This window comes from Pinus tabuliformis, chromosome 1_1 (genome assembly GCF_031772625.1).
Source record: "Pinus tabuliformis cultivar Carrire ecotype Pingquan chromosome 1_1, CPIR1, whole genome shotgun sequence".
NCBI classification, from domain to species: Eukaryota; Viridiplantae; Streptophyta; class Pinopsida; order Pinales; family Pinaceae; genus Pinus; species Pinus tabuliformis.
In genome coordinates, this window is record NC_142297.1 from 727,621,467 (window position 1) to 727,630,646 (window position 9,180).

The window sequence follows — 9,180 nt, forward strand, 5'->3', positions numbered from 1 at the left end:
AAAGAATACATTCAAGAACTCATATAGATATTATGTGTTACTATTTCTACATTTCGTATTGACAAATTCCCCCATAGTCTTCTTCAAATTATTGAATGATGCATTCCAAATTTATCTAGATAATTTTGTATCAGTGTGTATTGAATATATCCTTCTCTATTCTAGGAATGAGGAAGAGCACTAGGAGAATATCCACCTCATATTGAAAAAAATAGGGAGCGTTAATTTTATGCTAAGAAAAGTAACTAAAAATTCTTCAAGAAACAAATCCAACATCTTAGGTAGATAATATCCAAGGAAGGACTAAAAATGGATCCCAAGAATATAGAAGCTATATCTAGATAGAAAACTCGAAAGCATGTAGTTGAAGTAAGGAATTATATGGGATTAACTAGTTAGTCATGAACGTTTCTCAAATATTGTCAGCCCTCTAACAAAGTTACAAGGGAAAGGATTTAGGTTACTTTGGAAAACCTGACACAAGGAAAGATTTCAGGAGATTGAGATATTTCTTAAATCAATAAATACGTTGATACTTATTTCAATAACGACTTCCCTGTGTGCACTAATGTTGCTAGGAAAGGAATTAGAGGAGTACTCATTTAGGAAGGGATAGTAATGAGCTATGAATCAAAGAAATTTAATTTTCATGAGTAGGAACATCCAACTCTCAAATTGGAGCTCCTTGCAATATCACCAAGGATAATTTTAGGGGCGAATGTTCGCCCTTTGGCGAAATTAAGGGGTTTTAAATTTTTAGTGGGCGAATATTTTGTATCATAGTACATTTTTACAAATCACCTCAAATAGCCCACCTTATTTTAAGGGAGAGGGTAAAAAAGGTAAATTTAGCGCTTGAAATTAGGACTTACAACCTTCCATTCGCCCATTTTCAAGAATAGGTTTTATTTAAGTGAATCCATTCGCCCATTTTCAAGAATAGGTTTTATTTAAGTGAATCCTATGGGCCAAATACCATATTTATAAAAGAGGTATGGTAAATTAATAAAAATATAAATAAATGAGAGGTATGGTAAATAAATAAAACATTTTTTATATTTACTCCATAAGTCACCTTATATACATGTAAGGGTGTAAACAAATAAAAATATAAGTAAAGTGGAGGTATGGTAAATAAATAAAACGTCTTTTTATACTTACTCAAAAGGTATGGAAAATAAATAAAAATATAAATAAACTAGACGTATAGTAAATAAATAAAACCTTTTTTTATATTTAGTCCATAACTCTCGTTCTATTTATGAAGGCTCAAGAAAGAGGTTTTATTTAAGTGAATCCTATGGGCCAAATACCCTATTTGTAAAAGAGGTATGGTAAATTAATAAAAATATAAATAAACGAGAGGTATGGTAAACAAATAAAACATTTTTTTATATTTACTCCATAAGTCACCTTATATTTATGAACACTCAAAAAATGGGTTATATTTAGGTGAAACCTACGGCCAAAATACTATGGGACAAATACCATGGACTAGATTGTTATTAATACCATGCAAAAAACCATTATTAACCCTAATATTAGAATTAATAAAAAATAAATATGGCACATGGTATTGACCGATGGTATTCACTTGGAATGTAGCCTATTTAAACGGGGGAATTAAACCAGCATGTAGCCCATGCTAAGATTCACTAGGACTTTACAAAGTTTTATTATTTAGTGAAAGACTCGCCAAGATCTTACAAGATTTTATAATTGAGTAAAATATTCGCCATGCCTGGTGAGAGATTCGCTAAAAAATTATATATACATATTATATTATTGATAAAATCGCCTTCCATTTTTCCTATATACCATGGAGAATCGCCCATTTATTATATTTATAAATTTAGGGGGGTTCTTAAAATATTCCCTGAATATCACATGCTTTAAAGGCATGGAAACATTACTTCATTGGAAAGACATTTGAATTATGAACAAATTATCTTTAAACTATCATGGATATTCCACTCGATACTTTTTCACAACACATCTATTAAAATAAACTAAAATATATACTATGAAGGGTTAATTCATTTATATTCCATATCTATTACTATTGATTTTATTGTTTATGCGTGCAATAGATAAACTACAGAAAATAATAAACAATGAAATACAAACACACAAAAACACAATGAAGGCAAAAATATTCTCTAGGAAACCCTTTTGGTAGAAAACACAACTAGAAGGTGAGGTCGCTCTGCTCTCTTTTGTCTAGAATGTAAATGATGAAAATACAAAGGAGAAGGCACTCCCTGTGGAGTTTCCTGAGACCTATGGCTCGTGTGCTACTACAGAATACAAACCCCCTCTATTATGCTTTCTCTTTATCCACTCCTACCTACTCTTCTCTACTTTGGAACAAAATGCACTCGAATAGGATGGAACCCCTTTTCCTCATAGTGGATTGGTTATTACAAAACTAGATAGCCAACTAGTGGTGTGGCATCCTTTCGAATCATGGTGGTCAATCATGATAGGTCAACTTCCAGGAAGCATAACTTTTGCATATAAACATTGATTGATGTGATTCTTGTACTATTGGAAAATTCTTCAATTGTAGAAGAACATCATGGGATTTGATATTTAAGTAGTAAATTTTCCCCCAAAAACACCCTTTAAGGCCTCAAACTAGCCTTGGAAGGTTTGAAACCCCAATTCTCCAAACTAGGTCTCATTGATAAGACTTCTCCTATAGGAGGATTCCTTCAATTTTTCCACTGTGGAAGCATCAAGATGGATGAAAAATTATATAGTGATCCAATCCGGAACAAAAAATTATGAGAGTTTGAGGTACTTATCGACTAAGCCTTAGTTGAATGATATGTAATGGCATTGGGTTTAATTTTTGAGCAACTATGACTATGATGTATAGCACATAAAAGTAAAAGATGATCTAATAGTAGATGCTCTAAGCCAAAGATGATATATAGGTGCAATTTCCCAAGCTCGTTCAAGTTTGAGGATAGTAATTAAAATGGATTAGAAGGAAGATAAGTGATAGCATGACGTATCTTGAGAACTTTTGAGAATGAATAATAGGATTGACAAAGAAATTAGGAATTAGTGTGACTATCATCTAGCCAAAGTAGTGTTATTATGGATGATTCCCACAAGGATCTAAGAAGGATAATATTTCACATAGCACATGATGCACCTTATTTAGACACCCCAAATACCAAAGGACATATCAAAATATGAAGAAATTGTACTACTAGGTAGGTAAATCAACTACTATTAGCTAGATGCTTACAATGCTAACAAATAAAGGTCGATCATGAGCATCCAATTATAAAGTTGAATCCCATGACTATATTTGTAGAATTTCCTGCAAATTCTCTACAAATCTACCTCTGATACCTATGTATAAAATCTGACTGTAGATTAACTTGATAATGCAATATACCAAAGAAAAATACTATAATCTACTTCTACTATCAAACTTGTGGAAGCTTAAAGATTGAGCTAAATCAGAGCTGAACACATATAACCATAAGAATAAGAATCAATGCACATGAAACACAGAAAATACTCGAGGGAAAGCCTCAGCTAAAAGCTCCACTATCTGTATTATCATACAAGGTGGAAATACATCAGAATTATCCAAAGCCTTATCTCTCACAGCTAGCTAGCTCTCAGTACAATCCTCCTAGATGCTCACAGGAAAACAAAGCTTCTCACAAGCCTTCTCCTTGCCCTTCAAGCCCGTGTTTCCTTGCGTAGTTACCTCTGGGATGATCTCCTTCACCCAGTGTAACACTGCTCTCACACATTGCTCTAACACACTGTCAGAATTGCACAATCCTCAAGGAACCTTACCTTGACTGCATGGATGAGTTTCCTTTATAGGAAAACACATGCAACTGGTAGTAACCTGTCCTTGAAACTTATCTCAATTGGGTCTTTCTCATAATAGACATGCATGAGTTTCTGATAAGGGAATCTTCAGTTATCTGGAGTACACTTGTTGAGTGCATGCATGCATCAACTGACTGATAACTCACAATTAGTTCCTCAAACAATTTGGAACTAATTTAACTAGACTTAACTTAGTAAATTGAGCTAACTAATTACAAGTCAAATATAACTCAATCTTATCTCCTTAATTAAGGGACAATCTCCTTAATTTAAGGGATAATTGTTGCTTGACTTCAGAAAGACTTCTAACTTGAATTTCTCCAACTAATTAACTCAAGATGAATTAATTAATTATTTTTTAAGCAGCTAGTGAGACTAAATTCGAATTTAATTCAAGGACAAATTAAAATTGGAATATTTTGGATTCTATTTTTTAATCATTTCTTGTTGCTATTTTCAACAATATCATCTTGGAAGTGGGAAGGAATATTCATGGATTTCATTTAGAACTATTAAGTACTTTTGAGGGAAGTGGCTAAATATTAGTTTTGATTTACCATTTGAGAAAGATGGCTCATTTCGTTGTGATCAAAATTTCTCACTAAGCATGTAATATTGCCTAAATATTCTTCTAGAAGAGATGTGATTGAAAAAGTGATATAATAGTTACAATACATACTATGAGACAACTGTACTTGACGCCTTATAAGAGAAATGTAGTAGTTTATCTCTACTGGGATGAAATCATCTTAATTCGTGCCCTACTTGAGATGTGGATCCACTAAAAAATGAACCATTTTTGAAGTGACCAGGGTGGGGATGCAATAAAAAGGAGAGGCAAAGAAGAGAGTAGGTTTTCCTTAGTAGATCCGTGTGTAATGGGAGATGAAGGAATGAACATATGGGCTATTCAATATGGAAGATGGGGCTAAATAAAATGTAAGGGAGCTTAAATTCTAAATCATCAAATACTATACCAATAACCAAACCCACTGGATGAAGAAAATGATGAGTAAAGGGAGGAAAGGGAGACATGTCTTATAGGGAAGGAACGTTTATAGTGAAAGGACCAATGAAAGAGTAAACTAATGATATTAAGCATTCAATCGATGTTGTAGACTTTCATAACATGGAGTATGGCATTGGGTCATGCTTGAGCACACAAATCTTCCCTTTATGGGCAAACAAGATATCTCCCAAGAAGGTGTATGGAATCACCAAGATTCCATCTAGCCATAAGCATCCTAGAAGGAAGTTGTGATCAACCTATGCATTGAGGATGGAAAATTTAGTTAAAATATTTTGAGCCTAAAGGTTAGCATAATGTATATTTTCCCAATAGGGTTGCTCATCAACTTGTTAAACCTCATATAGGTCAAACCCATCACTTAAATTTTGGTGAAGACAAGAGCATGGATGTTTGGAGTGGTAATTAGTTTGAAGGAAGATCCATGATCCATAATGACTTTCTTAATGGTGGTGTCTTGATAGTGGATCTCTATGAGGAAACATTTAGGGATGTGGAAGCTTTAGGGGATCTCAAAGAGATTGAATGAGAAAGATGAACCTGACAAAGAAACCAACTTAGGTAAAGACTACTTCAATACATAAAATTTTAAGAGATTGGAAAGTCTTTACGAATTATCTTCAAATTATGTATAATAGTATTTACAAATTGTTTCAAATTATATATAATAGCAAATTAATTAAGATAACTTTCAAATAATTTTTATGGTACATGCTATGAAAAATATTATAAAAGTACTATTATATATTTTAGAAAAATTGGCTAAATATATTTTTAAAGTTAAAATTCAAGATTTTCGTTATGACATATTCAATGAAGAAATTATTTGCTTTAATTAAAGTTTATTAAGAATGTGTGCAAAGTGTCCTTAGCTCGTAAAAGCAACGGTTCATTGTACAATTTTTCTAAGCACTAAAGTGCATTATATTTGTTGTTTTTTTATGCAAGGATGGAGATGAAAAGCAAACAAGCAATTCAACAAGGTTTTGTAAGTGATTTGTTGAGCTGGTGGATTGTTAAATCATTAAATTGCAGTGAAATTACTAATCAATTTGACATATTTTTAGCATGGTTGTTGGCATCATGTACAGTTGACTTGGGAAATGAGAGAGCACCTTAGCTGCAAAATATTATGCATGAAGTATTTGGCTTAGGCAATAGACAATGAAAACATTTTAACAAGGTTTTTACTTTATATATTACATATAGCAATTGGTTCAAACTTTATGTCAAATTGCATATTGAAATTGGTGTAAACTTTATTTCAAATTCCGTATTCAAATTGGTTTAAACTTTAAAGATAGGAAAAAGGACAGGTCACTTTGAAGATTGAATCTATGCCTCAACAATGAAGTTGCTTATGTATGGAGTTGGATTATTGGTGCTTCATATGTGCAGTTATTTAGACTTCATGATTTTGAGATGTGATTATACACATTATAGAGTGGTTTTAATGTGTTTGTGGATCTTAAAGGTAGATAACACATTACATTCATACGTATTAAGTGAAATGACTATGTTTTCTCTTTGTAGTATTCTTTCAATCTTTTTTCCTTTCAGTGTCATCAAATTTAATGACTATTAGTATTTTGAAATATGATTATGTACATTATAGAGTGTTTTTTATCTTATATAATGCTAATCCGTTAATATATTTTGAGTATAAAAATATAATTTTCTAATTTATTTGATTTTTATTAAAATATTTTTTTCATCTAAAAATTTTTTATGGAAAAAAAATAAAAAAATTACGCTCTTATTATCTTCAAAGTAATATATTTTGAGTATAAAAAATATAATTTTCTAATTTATTTTTATTTTTATTAATTAGATATTTTTTTCATCTAAAAACTTTTTATGGGAAAAAAAATATGCTCTTATCATCTTCAAAGTAATGTAGGGTTTTTATTATTATTTTATAATGCCCTTGTTTAATTCCAATATATGTTTGGGGAATAAGTGTTATTGTCCATTCAAATGGAAAACCATGTTATGAAGATACATTCATGTTTATGAAGATACACTCATGTTGAATGAAGGTTTTTCCTATCAAATAGCATCCATTCAAGGAATAACAATGATTTATCATTGTTATCATGTTGATTTAGCAAGAAACTAAATTATAATATGTGAGATATACAATTTCACACATTTAAAATTAGTGTTGGGTGTGTAGAGATATAATGGGTGTTGTAGGATTGGACCAATCACTAAGCTCTCTTGTGGCTCCCTGTGGAAAGAAAACAACAAGTGGGAGAATGTTGGGTGTGTGTTATATTCTTTCTACAACTAGCCCCAGTAGTGAAGTCGGGGGGTTAGAGGGGGGGCCAACCAACCCCCTCCCGCTCCTGTCGCCCCCTTGTTGCATTGGCCACAATGGGGGGATGGAAGTCCCCCTGTTGAGGGGTTTGAGCCCCCCTCTATGGGGTTTGGGGTGGTGACCTGGGGAAAAAATTTTGGACCCTATATTAGGTGGGTGGACCTACCTATGCTTTTGTGCATGTGTTTTGCACACGATTTTGGGCATGATGGTTTTCCACCCATGGTATCTTGTAGATCCAGTCAAGGGAACTACAGTTATGTTCTAATCCAGGGTTAATGGATTGGGGTTTATGGATGCTCTGACATGTATATATATGGATTGTGATATTTAAAGGAATATAATGAAAAATCAATCTGAGTCCTGGTTTTGGGATCCAGGGGAAAATCTTTGTGTATATATGTTTTATGTTTTATTCTCTTGCCATTGTTTATTTTATGTTTTTAGAACTTGTATGCAGCTAACTTTTGTATGGGGTTAAAACGTACATTTGATAAGTTGTTTCGGCTTCAAGGGGACACCTTTACTACTGAGGGGTGTTTCTTGGGCCCGTGGTAGACCTTATTCAGTGGGAGATCTGTGGGATTGATTCTTGTTGTGAAAGAAGATGGCGAGCAGTGGAAAGATAAAGATTGAGAAATTTAATGGTCAGAGTTTTGAGTTGTGGAAACTCAAGATGGAGGATCTGTTGGTGGATAAAGATCAGTAGATCGCGGTAGATCCGAGTACTAAACCAACGGCAATGTCATTTGAAGACTGGGCGAAGTTGGATCGGAAGGCAAAGAGCACAATACGCTTGTGTATCTCAGATTCAGTATTGTTGAATGTATCAAGGTAAGCTTCAATAAAGACTTTGTGGGGAAATTTAGGACTTTGTACCAATCTAAGTCTCTGGTGAATAAATTGTTCCTATGAAAAAATTTGTATAACCTGAGGATTAAGGATGGAAACTCGGTGACAGTGCATCTGAACGCCTTCAATACTGTGGTAAGTCAGTTGTTATTTTTTGATATAAAAAATTTAGATGAAGATATGGGCATCAATTTGTTGTGTTCTCTACCAGATTTGTGGGATAGTCTAGTTGTTGCAAGAGGTAGCAATGTGATTGCCTTGCAGTTTGATGAAATAGTCTCATCCTTACTGTCAAAGGAGATGAGAGGAAAAAATATGGAGAACTAGAATGTAGATGCATTATCTATACAAGGGCAGCCCCATAATGGAAACAAAAATAAGTCCTCGGGTGGAAGATCTAAATCTCTAGGTTAACCTGTAAAGGTGTGCTGGAAGTGCTGAAAGGAAGGGCACTTAAAAACGACTGTGGATCTAAATCTCCTGAGAAAGGAAAGGGATCTAACGATGCTCCTTCTGTAGAGGCGAAAAAAACCTTAGATGAAGATGGGCATGTGTACTTGGCTTCTTCTTCAAGTACACATGTAGATCATGAGACATGGTTGATTGACTCAAGTGCATCCTTTCACTTCACTCCCCACAGGGAGTAATTCTACGAGTATGAGAAATATGATGGTGGTGATATCTTCTTAGGGAATGACAGGAAGGGTAGAATTGTTGGTCATGGAAAAGTCAAGTTGAAATGCAAGGTGGAAGGATTAAAACACTTTCGACTATTCTTCATATTCCTGCATTGGCTAGAAATTTGATTTTTGCAAACAAGTTGGATGATGCAGGTGTAAAAATAGTGCTCGAGAAAGATACCTACAAGATGGTTCAGGGAGCACTGGTATTGATGCGGGGAGTTCGTATTGGAACTGTGTATAAGATTCTGGGTAGCACTGTTATTGATGGGTGGAATAGTTCTGTGGTTCCTAAAAGTGGAGCAGAAAATCTAGTGGTCTCTGGAGAAAATACCATGTTATGGCATCAAAGGCTTGGAAATATTGGAGATAAGGGCCTTCGAATACTACATGGTAAAGGTATGGTAGAAGGTATGTATAATTTCTCTCTTGATTTC